This window comes from Corythoichthys intestinalis, chromosome 16, assembly GCF_030265065.1.
Source record: "Corythoichthys intestinalis isolate RoL2023-P3 chromosome 16, ASM3026506v1, whole genome shotgun sequence".
In the NCBI taxonomy this organism is placed as follows: domain Eukaryota; kingdom Metazoa; phylum Chordata; class Actinopteri; order Syngnathiformes; family Syngnathidae; genus Corythoichthys; species Corythoichthys intestinalis.
Window position 1 is genome coordinate 12,580,500 of NC_080410.1, and position 14,081 is coordinate 12,594,580.

The window sequence follows — 14,081 nt, forward strand, 5'->3', positions numbered from 1 at the left end:
TTCGTCTGGTTGGGTTTTCAATTCCACCTGTCCTCATCAACCCTTCCCTTGTGTTCTTCAAGCTTTATCCAACAATTGTGTGCAGTCATTGTGTTCCTCGATGTCTATTCACCTAATTTATACGTATCTGCTAGTGTTGCTATGGAGCAGCACTAAGGAATAACGTCCAAATGTTGCTTAATATGTACTCTTCGAAGTTTAGTTTCCAACTGCCAGTCACACTACCCAACATGGCCGCTAGCTATGTATGCTGCCGTAAAACAGAGTGCTTCTCACCATTCCCAAAATGAGGATAGACGTCCAATTGTGTGGTGTCCATTCATTGTTCTGCTAAGAATTTATATGAGTTTATCACTAGGAGGCCGTCCAATCGGTTCAAAGTGGGATGATTCGATTGATTGGACGTTCAGCGCTGTCAGTGGCTAACAATGAACTCAGTAGTGTCCGACGTCATGATAGAATTATTTTACATTCAAGTGAGTGTGCAGAAATTTAGTATCAAATGAAAAATATTTTGAATATGTTTAGAAAAACAGCAACATAGTTTTGGTACTGTATCGGCTGATGTTACACAATATCGGTAATTTTTGGACTACAAGGCATACCAGCCTATAAGCCACACCGACCATGTTTTTCAAGAAAAAAGTATTCATTCATACATCAGCCGCACTGGACTTTTTTTCTTTTAGAGATTGTTGGGTGACGCTTCAAGAGTCTATGATTTTTTCCTTTTCAGAACATGTAAATTGACAGTGTTAATGAACGGTGATCACTAGCAAATGCCTCTGACAATATAGGATACTAATCTGGAAATGGACACAAACAAATGCCTGTAGTTTAAAGCAGTAGTGTGAACTAATTTCTTCACATGCCAAATAGGGTCACAGGTAAAGTAATTAAACATTGTCGACCAAATAAAGTATGAAAAAATAATTTATATGTTGTATATTTGACAAAATAATCGCATTTCCGAAGTTCGAGCCTGAAAATGGACGAACCCGGAAGTGATACGTCACACCGAGAACAGCGATGGCAGCGCTCCATACGGCCGCCATACAAAGCCCTTCAAACGATGATTCAAACAGCGATATAAGCGATAGACCGAGCGCAAGGGAGGAGATCCAAGTTTTTGAAGAGTTGGAGGAAGAAGAGGAGCTTGGAATTTCATGTTGGATCTAACATGTATTAGCCAGACGCTAATCAGGATCTAAACCAGTGGTCTCAAACCGGTCCTCAAAGGGCCGCAGGGGGTACTGGATTTCATTCCAACCAAACGAGACAAATACCTTTTCACCAATCTGGTTTCTTACAAGTGTAATCAGTTGATTGCAATCAGGTGCTGCTTATGTTAGTAGAAACCTCATTGGTTGAACTGTTTGTGCTGGATCTGTTGGAACAAAAACCAGGACCCACTGCGGCCCTTTGTGGAGTCGGTTTGAGACCGCTGATCTAAACAATGTGCCTAGACTACCTGACATGGAATGGATACAAGACCCATCGAGATTACAAGATTGGTAAGATACAGGGTATTATTATTTTCATGATTTGAAGATGCAGGCATTTGCACATAATTTTATGTTTTTGTCTATCTGATGACATTGTTAAAAAAAAAAAAATCAGACTTCATGTTCATTTTGGCAGATCCGGCAGTTCTCGTGCATATAAAATAATAATATAAAAACGTTGGGGGGAAAGAAGGAGGTGAGTCGTCGATGGCTTTCTCCACTTTATTGTGGCAACAATAAGAAAACAAAATAACAGCGGACTGCCGCCACATTCGACCGCGAAGTTTTGCTTCTCGCCGATCTCCTCCTCGCCTCCCACTCCAGCGTCTCTTAAACGGATTGTGCATAGTGTCTTGTTATGAGCTTTTTGTTTACAAATGTATCGAACACACGACGTGCTGACAACCTTGTCTCTTTATTAACACATGGAGCAGTTCTTATGGAAAAGTTAGAACACAGCTCGGCACAGCTCTCGGCAGGAATTGGCGTCTAAAGGCACGAGGAAATGTAGTTTTTTCACACAAGCGAACAGATTACAAAGCACCACTTCAGTGTTGTCCCGAGACTACATTTCCCATGATTCACTGCGTGACCTGCGCGCTCGCTGATTCGCTGTGAGATTTACTCAATGCCAACACGCTAAACCAACACGCTATTTGTCAGCTGTCACCTGTCAGTGGCTCTCATAAAACACAAACTAGAAGCCCATCATGCGATCACCGTGAACGCTGAACTGTCCAAAAGCAATGCAATGCTTGAAGCATGAAGATGGAAATACATAATACAAATACAAATAAATGTGCACAAACTCGCCGGCGGTGTGTGTCTCTTACTGCAACGTGACCGTGAATTACCGCGACGCCGACCCGTTTATATGCACATCCACACCCGTTTCCCGATTGACAGTGGATTAACCCTTTCGGACACGATCGTAGATGACGCACAATTTAAACACGCTTAACCTAGCGAACGCAACAACAACTATGATCGGGGATTGCCACAAGTTAACTTTCGGCTAACGTCGCTAGCTTATACTGTTCATTCCACAACAGTAGGAAGCTATGCTTTGACAAAGTCATCAGTCATCTATCCAAAAATCACACTTACTTTTTGGCAAATCCTTGATCATAAGCAGACCGGTTAAGGAAGCAGGCATCTTCGAAGTGTTTGCAGCAGAGAACACTACTCGATGATGGCATGAAATTCATTCGCTTCGTGCAAACGACAGATGTCCATTTACCTGCCTTGCTATTCTTTGGCCACTCATACAACTTTTCGTTTGAGCGAGAACAAAACATCGCCACACACCGCTGTAGCATCTTACCGAGAAGCAATGCAACAAACAATACTGTTCTATGGTGGACTTCCCCCGCACGTCTAGGTGTGACGTAATTTCCGAAGATTGCCGAAGAAAAGCATTTTCGTTGTCAAGGGCGTTGCTATGGGTTAAACAAAGAATCTGGAAGGGTTGCGTTAAAAAAAATAATGAAAATATGCTTATAATTGTTTAGCCATTGATATTATTCAAAAACATGGTTGGCCAACCTTAGTTCAAAGTTCCCCTTTGAATCTTCTTTGAGAGCACATTTGACTATACAATATTTTCAACATAGTCAACATAATGATATGACCTTTGCACAAGACTTATCATCCCAAAGACTTTTGAACAAAAACCTTTAACACGAAAAAGCATTGCAATATGTTTTTGTTCCGAACAACATACATAAAATCCAATCCTCGCTGCTGTTTTCACTGTGAAACATTCTTTTGTCTACATGTGATAATAGCTTCAGGATTTAGAAAAAGCTGTAGATGCTGTCACATTCCTCACTGTGTCCTTGACTCTTAGAAATACTAAGTGATGCCCCCTAGTGATTGTTTACAAGACATGCCATTCCTATTGTGGTTGTCATCATTCTGCTATGAAACCCAATTTGTTTTCTTTTTTATATGCATGTATTTCCTAATGTTCAATTTCGTTTGTGTTGGATGTAACACTATGAAGTAACACTTTCTGAACAATTTGAACATCCCATTGTTTTAAGAAAAAAATGAATCTATGAATATATATATATAAGTATACATATATTCTTATGTATATGTATATATGGCGGAAAACACAGACAAGGCGGAGAAAGCAGTTTCTGCTCTTGCACTCCTCTTTAAAATAAACTGCTGTATTTTAAGCCAAAAGAACCGTTGTTTTTGATAAAACAATATGTCTATATACTGCCATGGCAGTTTAATGACGCATTAAGCCCCCAAACAATTTTTAATTCCTCCGTTTTACCCTGGAGACTCCTGTTTACAGATACCGTGCAACCGCTTTTGTTTCAACTTAGCCATAAAAAGAAGGTAAGCAATTATATTTATTATTCAAAATGTCTACCATTTTTAGCTTAGAGTCATTGATTGATGACTGATGAAAAACGACTTTATAAAATTATTCACTCACATTTTAAAAATTTTTAAACAAATTATGTCACAATGAAAAAAATTGTGTCTGTAAATAGGTCATGGATATTTACCTCATAACTCTCGCTTAATTGTATTTTTTTTTTTTTGGTATTGAAAAAAAAAAAAACATTTAAAAGGGTAAACATTTGAAAAAGAAAATCTCAACCACTCCTTGATGTCTGCGATGTCTGCATCGCGACCCTTGTTATATTACCATGTTTCACCCATAAAATCCCCCATAAATCCGGCTGTGGCCATTTACATCTGTTTCTTGACACTCGATGATACATGCTACATGGAGTTTTTCATTCGAAAGAAGGTAAGTACACGATAATATCTCATTAAAATCATGGGGTCTTTAATTATGCTGTCGCGTGCTCTCGCCTACAGTTAGGGTTTTTGAGGAAAACGTGGATTGATCGATTTAACTTACATTTTTTAAAACAGCAAAGGGAGAATGGTAGTAAGAACAACATGCGAGAATGTCCTCGACCCTGTCCATTAACTCTGTATAAATAGCTGTCATTCACAGGTTCTCTGCAGTCAGATAAAATGCCGTTAAAGCGATAAGTGTTAGAGATCAAGCACTGAGGTCTTGCTGGCAATAACTTTTACTGTGATTCATGGCAGTGTCGGAAAATGATGGATGCTCTGCTTTGCCCTCTGCCTCCACGTGATGACAAATATATTTGTGTCACTTGCAATTGAGGACCTTCTCGTTCCAATCAAACATTGTGTCTTAATAGGGATCAAAGATGAGGCCTCGAACATGCTAAAATCCTGTGATGGATTTGTTCCTATCCCAGGGGTGCTTAATAATTGGAACTTCCACTTGCATATGCAAACGCATTCCAGTCCTGACGTCTGTACCTGAAAAAAGAAAGCAGTCGCCTTCAGCTTGACATTACCAGTATTCTATTGGGTAGAAATGTGAAAACTGACCTTGATGGGATTCATTTCAGCTGGATATCCTAACCTCCATAAAGGCCATTTCATGGTAGCGTCAGCCCAGTGTGAAGAGCGGTCCACGGCAAGCACAAAACGGAGGAGCCACATAGCCTGACATGGACACTGTCAGGAAGCGAAAAGCGGCTAGCATATTTCCTATAGTCCCAAGCACCAATGCATTTATTTTTCATTATTTCACAAGAAAACAGTGAGATTTCCTATTTCAAAGAGTAGGGGGCATTATAATAGCTGTGGAAGCAGTTTTAATAGTTACGGTGATAAGGTGAATAGATTTTTTGTTGTTGTCCGTGAACTAAATTTCCACACAAACACACATCGAGGTACCATTTAGCTTAGCAAGAAGTATGAGAGTAGTTTTTCGAGTGAAAGAAGAAGAAGAAGAAAAAAAAAAAAAAAAAAAGCGCATTTATCAAGGTTTCATCAGCCGTGATATGCGTATATCTGTCTGTCGGAGCAGTCTGATAGCACAGACATAAGTATGCCTGCCGCTCTGCTATTGGATGCATTGTTGACGTAAGTGCGGTGGCGCTCTGAAAATGCCCCACCTCTTGGTGCAAATTCATTCAAACTTGCCGTTCCGCCCAAGATGGCTGTCCACTGCTCACTTTCGAGAAGTCCAATCCCACATACACAATGAATGGGTTGCCGCTAAACCCTTCATGCTAGGCTAGTTTGAAACGGCCTTAAAGGCGAGTTTGTCTGTGTAGCTGTCAGTGTGTTTGGGCTTTATGGACACTGAAATGGCTGGGCGGATTTTGACAAGATTTTGACAAAAATTGGCAAAAATCGTTGTACTTTATGTGTCTGGGAGTGTTCTTAGACGGGTTTGCTCTCTGTAGGCCTTCATTTAGTGCGTAAAAATAATTCAAATCGAAAAAAAACAGCATAGAAAAGGCCAATTTTCACTTTTTCACCCAAGCAACACCGGGCAATACTGCATGATAAAACCATCCAGCATACATAAAAAAAAAATCATGGGGAAGCACTGATTTTGAGTTTTGTAATATGTTGATATAACAAATCTTGGGCCCAACAACCCAGCACAAGTATACTCCTGATCAAAATCTTAAGACCAGTTAAAAAATTGCAAGAATTTGCATTTTGCACTGTTGTATCTTAAAGTGATCCTCTAACTTAAATACACGTAGGCTCTAATAAACCACAATTGTTCTCTTGTACTAAAATATGTTGTTAGAAACATATCAAATGTTAAATCAATGGCAATATTTTTTAATATTTAGTCCATATTTTGATCGTTAGTTGGCGCCATGGTTTGCGGGCTCGCAGTGACGTAATTGGGATCTTTCCAAATGTGTAGCGTGTTCAACAATTGCTTATTGCTGCCTAAACTGGCGAAGTAAAATGCCACGATGTGCTGCTTTTCGATGCAATTTCCAGTCAAATGGAAACAAGGGAGTGAAGTGAGTGGTCAAGGTGGAATTATTATTTTTAGTGAATAAATGTGCATAAGGGGAAGCTTCTCATCCTTTTTGGTCCCTGTATGCACGTATCCTACCCACCACGCGTTACAACTAGCGCCCGAACATTTTTCCTGGATCCTCAGTTAAGAAAGGGATCCGTCTATTTTCTGGATCCGACGGTCCCACCGCATCTGCAATATTGGTTTCGGATCTGTCCATTTTTTTCATTCGTCAGTCCCACAGCGGCTTTTTGGATCAGTCTATTTTGTGGAATCGAGGGCCTGATCGCGGTTGCGACATTGCCATGGGATCGGTCTAATTCCTGGATCTTTGAGTGAGTAAAAAACGCGCATTTGGATTACTATTGCTATTTTTTATGTTGACTATTCTTTGTGGGAGTTTTCCCCAAATCATACTAAATAATTAAAGCACTATGGCACGCTACAGTGATCACAGTGACTCTGACGTGGACCTTACAACAATGTTGGAGTTCGTCAGGGAACGCGTGTTTGCGTACTGCTGAGCTCCCGAGTGAAGAGTGGTCAAGGTGGAAATATTATTTTTTGTGAATAAATGTGCATAAGTGGAAGCTTCTCCCCTTTTTGGTACTTTTATACATGTATCCTAGCTACCACGCGTTACAAGACATGGATTACACAAGGTGTGCTCTTTGGCCTGTACTGTATGTAAAGCACACGACAGCTCTGGATGCTAACAATCTACATAATTATATTGGGATAAGTTTGAAAAGCTTACCTTGAATATCTGCTAATGAAACCGGAGTTCCAAACAGCATACACTCTCACGCCCAACCAGAGTTCCAAACCATACATTCTCGCAACACCAGTTTTGCCCAACTTTTGTCTTATCAGGTATTTGCTGCACGCATTTTTCCCTGAAGCTCGTCTTGTTAACGACCGACAGTGCTGTCCTGCTCTTCACTTTCAGATCTGGTTCAAATAGGAAGGGTAGAACTGACGACATGTTGGGAAAGCTAACGAGTGACACGCTGGAATTTCGGCAACGGGACCGGTGACGTCACGCACTGCGACGTAACCTATCACTTAAAATATTTTACAAACTTTATTAAAACAAAAACATTAAGAGGGGTTTTAATATCAAATTATTATAACTCATACTAACATTTATCTTTTAAGAATTACTTGTCTTAAAAATAGAGGATCCCTTTAAGAAGGTTCTAAGTAGAATGCAAAAAGAAGAAATGTGAACAAGAGACCTAATGTTTTGAGCAGGCAATTGATTGAAAAGAACAATTTAACTGAAATAGGCTGTTCATCAGCTGATCAAAAGTTTAAGACCACATCCTTTACAAGCCCAAATCTGTGCAAAAATTTGGATTCCATGTCATTTTCTGTAAAGTAATCACACTGTCAAGACCTTTTGATGGAAAAAGCAAAAAAAACTCACTAGCAAAAACAACGTGGCAGGATTGTTGAGCTGCATAGACAAGGCCTCTCACAGCGTGCCATCGCTGCTGAAGTTGGACACAGTATGACAGTCATTTTGCATTTCTTAAAAGATCCTGAGGTTTATGGAATAAAAAAAAAAATCAAGTGGTAGACCCAAAAAAATCTCACCGGCACTGAGCCGGAGGATCCGAAGGGCTGTCCGTCAAGACACAGGGCGATCCTCATCCCAAATTAAGGCCATTACTGGTGCTGACTGCAGCCCAATAACCATCAGACGGCATCTGCAAAGGAACGGCTTCAAAAACAAAAAACGTCTTCAAAGGCCACGTCTCCTTCAACGCCACAAAATTGCCCGTTTGGCCTTTGCAAGGGAGCACCAAACATGGGACGTTCAAAGTTGGAAAAAATTTTATTCTCTGATGAGAAAAAACTTAACCTTGATGGTCCTGCTTGCTTCCAACGCTACTGGCATGACAGGGAGACGCCACCTGAGATTTTTTTAACCACGGCACTGCAGAGGGGGCGCCATCATGATCTGGGGTGCTTTTACCTTGAGTGGAACAATGGAGCTCCAGGTTGTGCAGGGGCGTCAAACAGCAGCTGGCTATGTGGAGATGTTGCAGCGGGCATCCCTCATGACTGAGGGCCCTGAGGGTCTGTGTGGTGATGACTGGGTTTTTCAGCAGGACAATGCTGCAATTTACAATGCCCGTCTGACAAAGGATTTTTTTATGGAGAACAACATCACTCTTTTGGATCATCCTGCATGTTCCCCTGATCTAAATCCAATTGAGAAACTTAGGGGATGGATGGCAAGGGAAGTTTACAAAAATGGACATCAGTTCCAGACAGTGGATGCCCATCGAGAAGCCATCTTCACCACTTGGAGCAACATTCCTACAAGCCTTTTGGAAACACTCGCATTAAGCATGCCCACACAAATTTTTGAAGTGATCAACATTAATGGTGGAGCTACTCATTACTGAGTCTGTTTTTGAAACTTTAATTTTTGTTTTAGGGTTGTTGTTTTTTTAGCTATGGTCTTAAACTTTTGAACAGCCTATTTTAGTTAAATTGTTCTTTTCAATGAATTGCATGCTCAAAACATTTAGTCTTTTGCTCTCATTTCTTCTTTTTGCATTTTGAAACTCTTCATAGAACCTTCTTAAGATACAACAGTGCAAAATGCAAATTCTTGAAATGTTTTAACTGGTCTTAATATCTTGATCAGGAGTGTAGTATGCCAGGCAACGCCGGGCCATACTGCTAGTTTAGGTTAAATAGGGTGAAAACGACATAGACCATTAAACCCAAAGTGAGGAAAATATTTTTGTGGGCAGCTTTCCAGTGCCCAGGGAACATTTTGGAGTTGTTAGTCTTATGCCATGGTTGCCGCAAGGAACATTTGATTAATCCAGTGAAAATCTATAAAATGTCATGCTACAGAGAACACTCTTTAGGGTTCTTTGATGGCTTGCAAAGTTAAATGGGCCTGTTTTAATGGCTGTAATCCTCCCGTTGGCGTTTAAGATGGTTTGACTCCACATACATTTTCCACTTCCGGATAATGCGTTTAGAAAATGACCTATTTTGCTTCTAACTGTTTTTGCAATTATGCACATAATGGTCATGCTGTAATAAAGTTCATTAAAATGGATGAGCGCATGACCTGGACTGAGATGATTTCACCCTCCCAATTGCTGCACCCACTCGCTCAAACATAATTTCAGTTTAAAAAGATATGAGTCAGGGTGTTGTTTGGAATCTGTTGGGTTCTAGCACAGGATTGTTGTTTCCACAGCATATTTGATCACCGCTGCTCTTGCTGCTAGTCTGAATCACAGAAATGATAACAGTGCAAATGTCTTCCTCAATTTATCACAAATTCTTGTTCTGCTGCTCTTTATTATAGAAGAGTGATAGCGAGATCCTTATTACCCTCTTGAACACAACCATGCATGCTTGACAGGAGCAATTGCCTCTTCTATAATACCTTTTACTACAACACCGAATAATGTTTTGTTTTCAGCATTACAGTACATAAATAATTCAATAGACATCTCGTTTCTAAATGGAACTGAATTAGATTTGCACCCATCAGCTTTCACATCGTGTTAGATTGAAGATGTTACAGCCCTGCTAGCCCAATACTAAACAGCTCTGAAGAACTTTATGAAAAAATAACAATGTGAAAATGTCACTGTGTTACTACAGTGTCCTTGGGCACTATAAGCAGCAGGAAGGGACTCACCCTACTTTTAACTTAAAGTTCTGTCACCAGAGATGGGTAGTAACGCGTTACATCTACTCCGTTACATCTACTTGAATAACTTTTTGAGAAAAATGTACTTCCAAGAGTGGTTTTACTAAGCTATACGTTTTACTTTTACTTGAATGGATATGTGAGGAAAAACGCTACTCTTACTCCGCTACTTTGGGATACACAAGAGTCATTACATTTTTCCTCTTTATTCTACATACCATAATTTTCGGACTGTAAGCCGCTACTCTTTTCCTTCATTTTGAATCCTGCGGCTTATAGTCCAGTGCGGCTTATTTCTTGATTTATTTGGGTTAATAGGCAACACATGCCTCCTAGCATGTATTGCAGCACTACAGATGTAAATAACAATCAAAATTCGTGTTCTCTGCTATTTATTTATTCAGTTACTGTTCCAATTGTATCATTAATTGCTTATTATGGTATTTAGTAACACTTTATTTGACAGTGGCGTCATAAGACTATCATAAGACGGTCATATTCATGACATGACACTATCATGGGCATTACTGAATGCTTATGACAGATGTCATTAAGCATCATCCAGCAAATTCTGTTACTAACTCCATTTATGTCCAGTTTAGCTCTTTTACATCCATTCAAAAGTGAGACAATTTGCCGGATAACACTAAATGACATCTGTTATAAGCATTCGTTATTGCTCATGATAATGTCATGTGATAATTATGATTGTCTTGTGAGTCTTACGGCGCCACTGTCAAATAAAATGTTACCAAATACCATTAACTAGCAATTGATGAAAGAACTGGAACAGTAACTGAAGAAATTACTAGCACAGAACATGAATTTAGATTGTTATTTACATCTGTAGCGCTGCAATGCATGCTAGGAGGCATGTTGGACAACAACAGTGTTGACAGTGGGAGGCAGCAGAAGTTGACTGTCTCCCCCAAGGGAGCAGTGATGGCCAAATGAAGCTTCTTGAAGCAATGGAGCTTTGCAGCCAATTGGTTCAAAGCTTCATGGTGGTTCATTTGGTCTTATGACAGTCGTATGATGCTGCTGTCAAGTCAGGCGTTACCGGCTAATATCTTTTGGTGTAAATATCCCATAATACAGTGAAGACATCTGCGGCTTATAGTCCAGTGCGGCTTATTTATGAACAAATGCCGTTTCCGTGTCACATTTGGTGGGTGGCAGCATATAGTCAGATGATAGTCATTTATATATATATTTATAGTCTTTTTTTTTTTTTTTTTTTTACTGCGATGCCAAGAGTAGAGACGTGCCTGCTATATTACTGGTGTAGTTCTACCGATTTCACCAATGAGACGTCGCAACAATAATCACGTGACTCTATTATACCAATCATACCCAAGCTTGCTGTTGTAGCTTTACGCCAACCTGTTCAATCATGTGGTGTCTTTAAAGCTCAGTAAAAAATGAAGTGTTTGACATAGACGCCACCCTCAACATTTCTCAAAAGTGTGGATTTTAACCTCCCCCAGTTTTTATTTGGCACTGATTGGCCACGGAAAAACGGAGATATGATCCTTTTTTTTTCAAAATAGTAATTATGAAGGAACTCTTCACCATACAAACTAGGAACTGTTTTCTCCATCACAGGGCAGTCATGCTATTTGGACGAATAATGTTGCATTTATGTTTTTTTTTTTCTCTCGTCGGAATTCAATTATTATTATTATTATTTTTTTTTTTCCCCTTTGGCTTTATGTGGTTATGTAATGGGTTATTCTACAGTATTGTTATAATAATAGTCCATATAAATAACTTTGTGCTCAGAGAAAAATACCATTGTTTAAAAAAAAAAAAAAAAAAATCCCCCAAAAATATAAGCAGTTACTCACAATGTTATCATTACTTGAGTATTCTTTTCACTGGATGCTTTTTTACTTGTACTTGAGTGCATTTTTTGGAATACTACTTTTACTTGAGTAATATTATTTTGAAGTAACGCTACTCTTACTTAAGTAAAATTTTTGGCTACTCTACCTACCTCTGTCTGTCACCAATGATCCTCAATATATTAATATTTTTGTCAGTTACAAGTACTTCTTATTTCAAATTCAATCAATATCTCAATTCTACTGTACTGTCTGACTAATTGTTTGTTTGGGGCAAATTAATTGCTCAACTCAGTATTATTCTCTGATGTTTAGGAATTTATGAGTTCCAAAATGTGTGTGTGGTTAATTCACCTTGAGCTCAATCGAAAATCCCATAGACATGGACTAATTTTGATAGTAAACACAGCACTGACTTCATTGCTGTGATTTTTGAATGTATTTGCTCTTGTCAAATGTAACAGTCAATCTCATGAGGTCAGTCTTCAGTAGAGATATGTAAAATTGAGTAATTCTTTGGAAAAAAATCATATTGTTTGTATTGTTTTCATATGACCGCAACCTATCTCACCTGACATCTTCTGGATTTTTTCCCCCAATACTCAGCTGGCTGGATGCACTAAAATGCCAAGATAGAAAAAGAAATAGATAATTTCACAACTCTTGAAGTCTGTTGGGTAATGTATTAGTTATCAAACATATAATATAATAAATAAAAAGAAAAGGCTGTTACAATGCATTATCATATATCATCTTTAGAAATACACATCATCATGTAAGAGCAATAATGTTGCATTTTTATTAATTCATCTTAGTAATAATGTTTATGTCAGTGCTGTAATGACTGCTATACGCTCAGAAATAATTGATGACTTTTCCCCGACTACACACTTTCAGTGCTTTGGCACTTTTCTCCATTCTCGACTGATGACATCTTTTTCTAAATCATTGCGTTGCCAGTGTGATCCTACACTGATCAATAGCAGTGCCAACAAAGTGGCTCAAATAAATGTAGCCATCCTCTTCATGGGAGATCTCACTTTCATCCATCTAACTCAAATAATTGGTCCTGATACAATACCCTGGTTTATTTTATTTTATTTTTTTACAAAGCAGGTGCCATCATAGGCATGTCTTGGTGCCTTGCGGAGGCCTGTAGGGAGCATCACAAGACAAAGATAAAGAAGATGGTTATTATAAGAAGCTGGAACACAGTCGAACATGACAGCTTATGAGCAATGGATAGAGGTCGGAAGCCGAGCAAAGTATGGGAGGGGCCAGCCTCGGATCACGTTCTCCTGTGGCCTGCGCTTTTTCTGCTTGATCCCATATAAGCTTATGTTTCTAGGGAGGGATGTTCTAAAGCCATGTAATTAGTGATATTACAGTTCAGAAAACAGGACACTAATATTAAGAAAGGCAAGAAATGTGTCATTTTTTTGCTTTCCATTTCACTTTGATTATATGTTAAGAAAAAGATTATACTGCATCGAAAAAAACACAACAAAAATGTACAACAATAAATATGAATACCCTAATAGATATATTTTGGGTCGATGGCCTGATGCTAAACATTGTTTAAGCCTTGTTTGATAAAGGTCTATCACAGTCAAAACAAGCACTATTGTATTACAGCAGGCCGAAAATGATGATGAACAGGGTGCATGCCCTTTACTGGCTAACTCCTAATCTACAGACAAATATAAATTGCAATTAATAAATCATCCAAACAAATTATATCATACAAATCATACATCATAAAAAATAAAAAATAAAAAATAATGCCCCGAGGATCGATGCGTATACAGCCCTAGAATATACCTACCAAATGTCATTGTGCTCCGGCCACAAATAATGGAGGAATACATAAAAAATAATAGTGTGCACACCCCCAACAACAACAACAAAATTAGCAACAACTTGATGGGTCTTCAGCCAGTAAAAAAAAAAAAAAAATATATATATATATATATATATTAGAGATGTCCCGATCCGATATTTGGATCGGATCGGACGCCGATATGGGCAAAAAAATGGTCATCGGTATCGGATCGAAACACGGGAAAAATTCCGATCCAGTTTTTTTTTTTTTTAAGTCCGGTCCGGGTTTTCCAGCGCACCGATTTACATAATCCATTCCAGTTTTTGCTTCGGTTTCCCTAAAATCCGGTCCGCATTTTACGGCACACCTT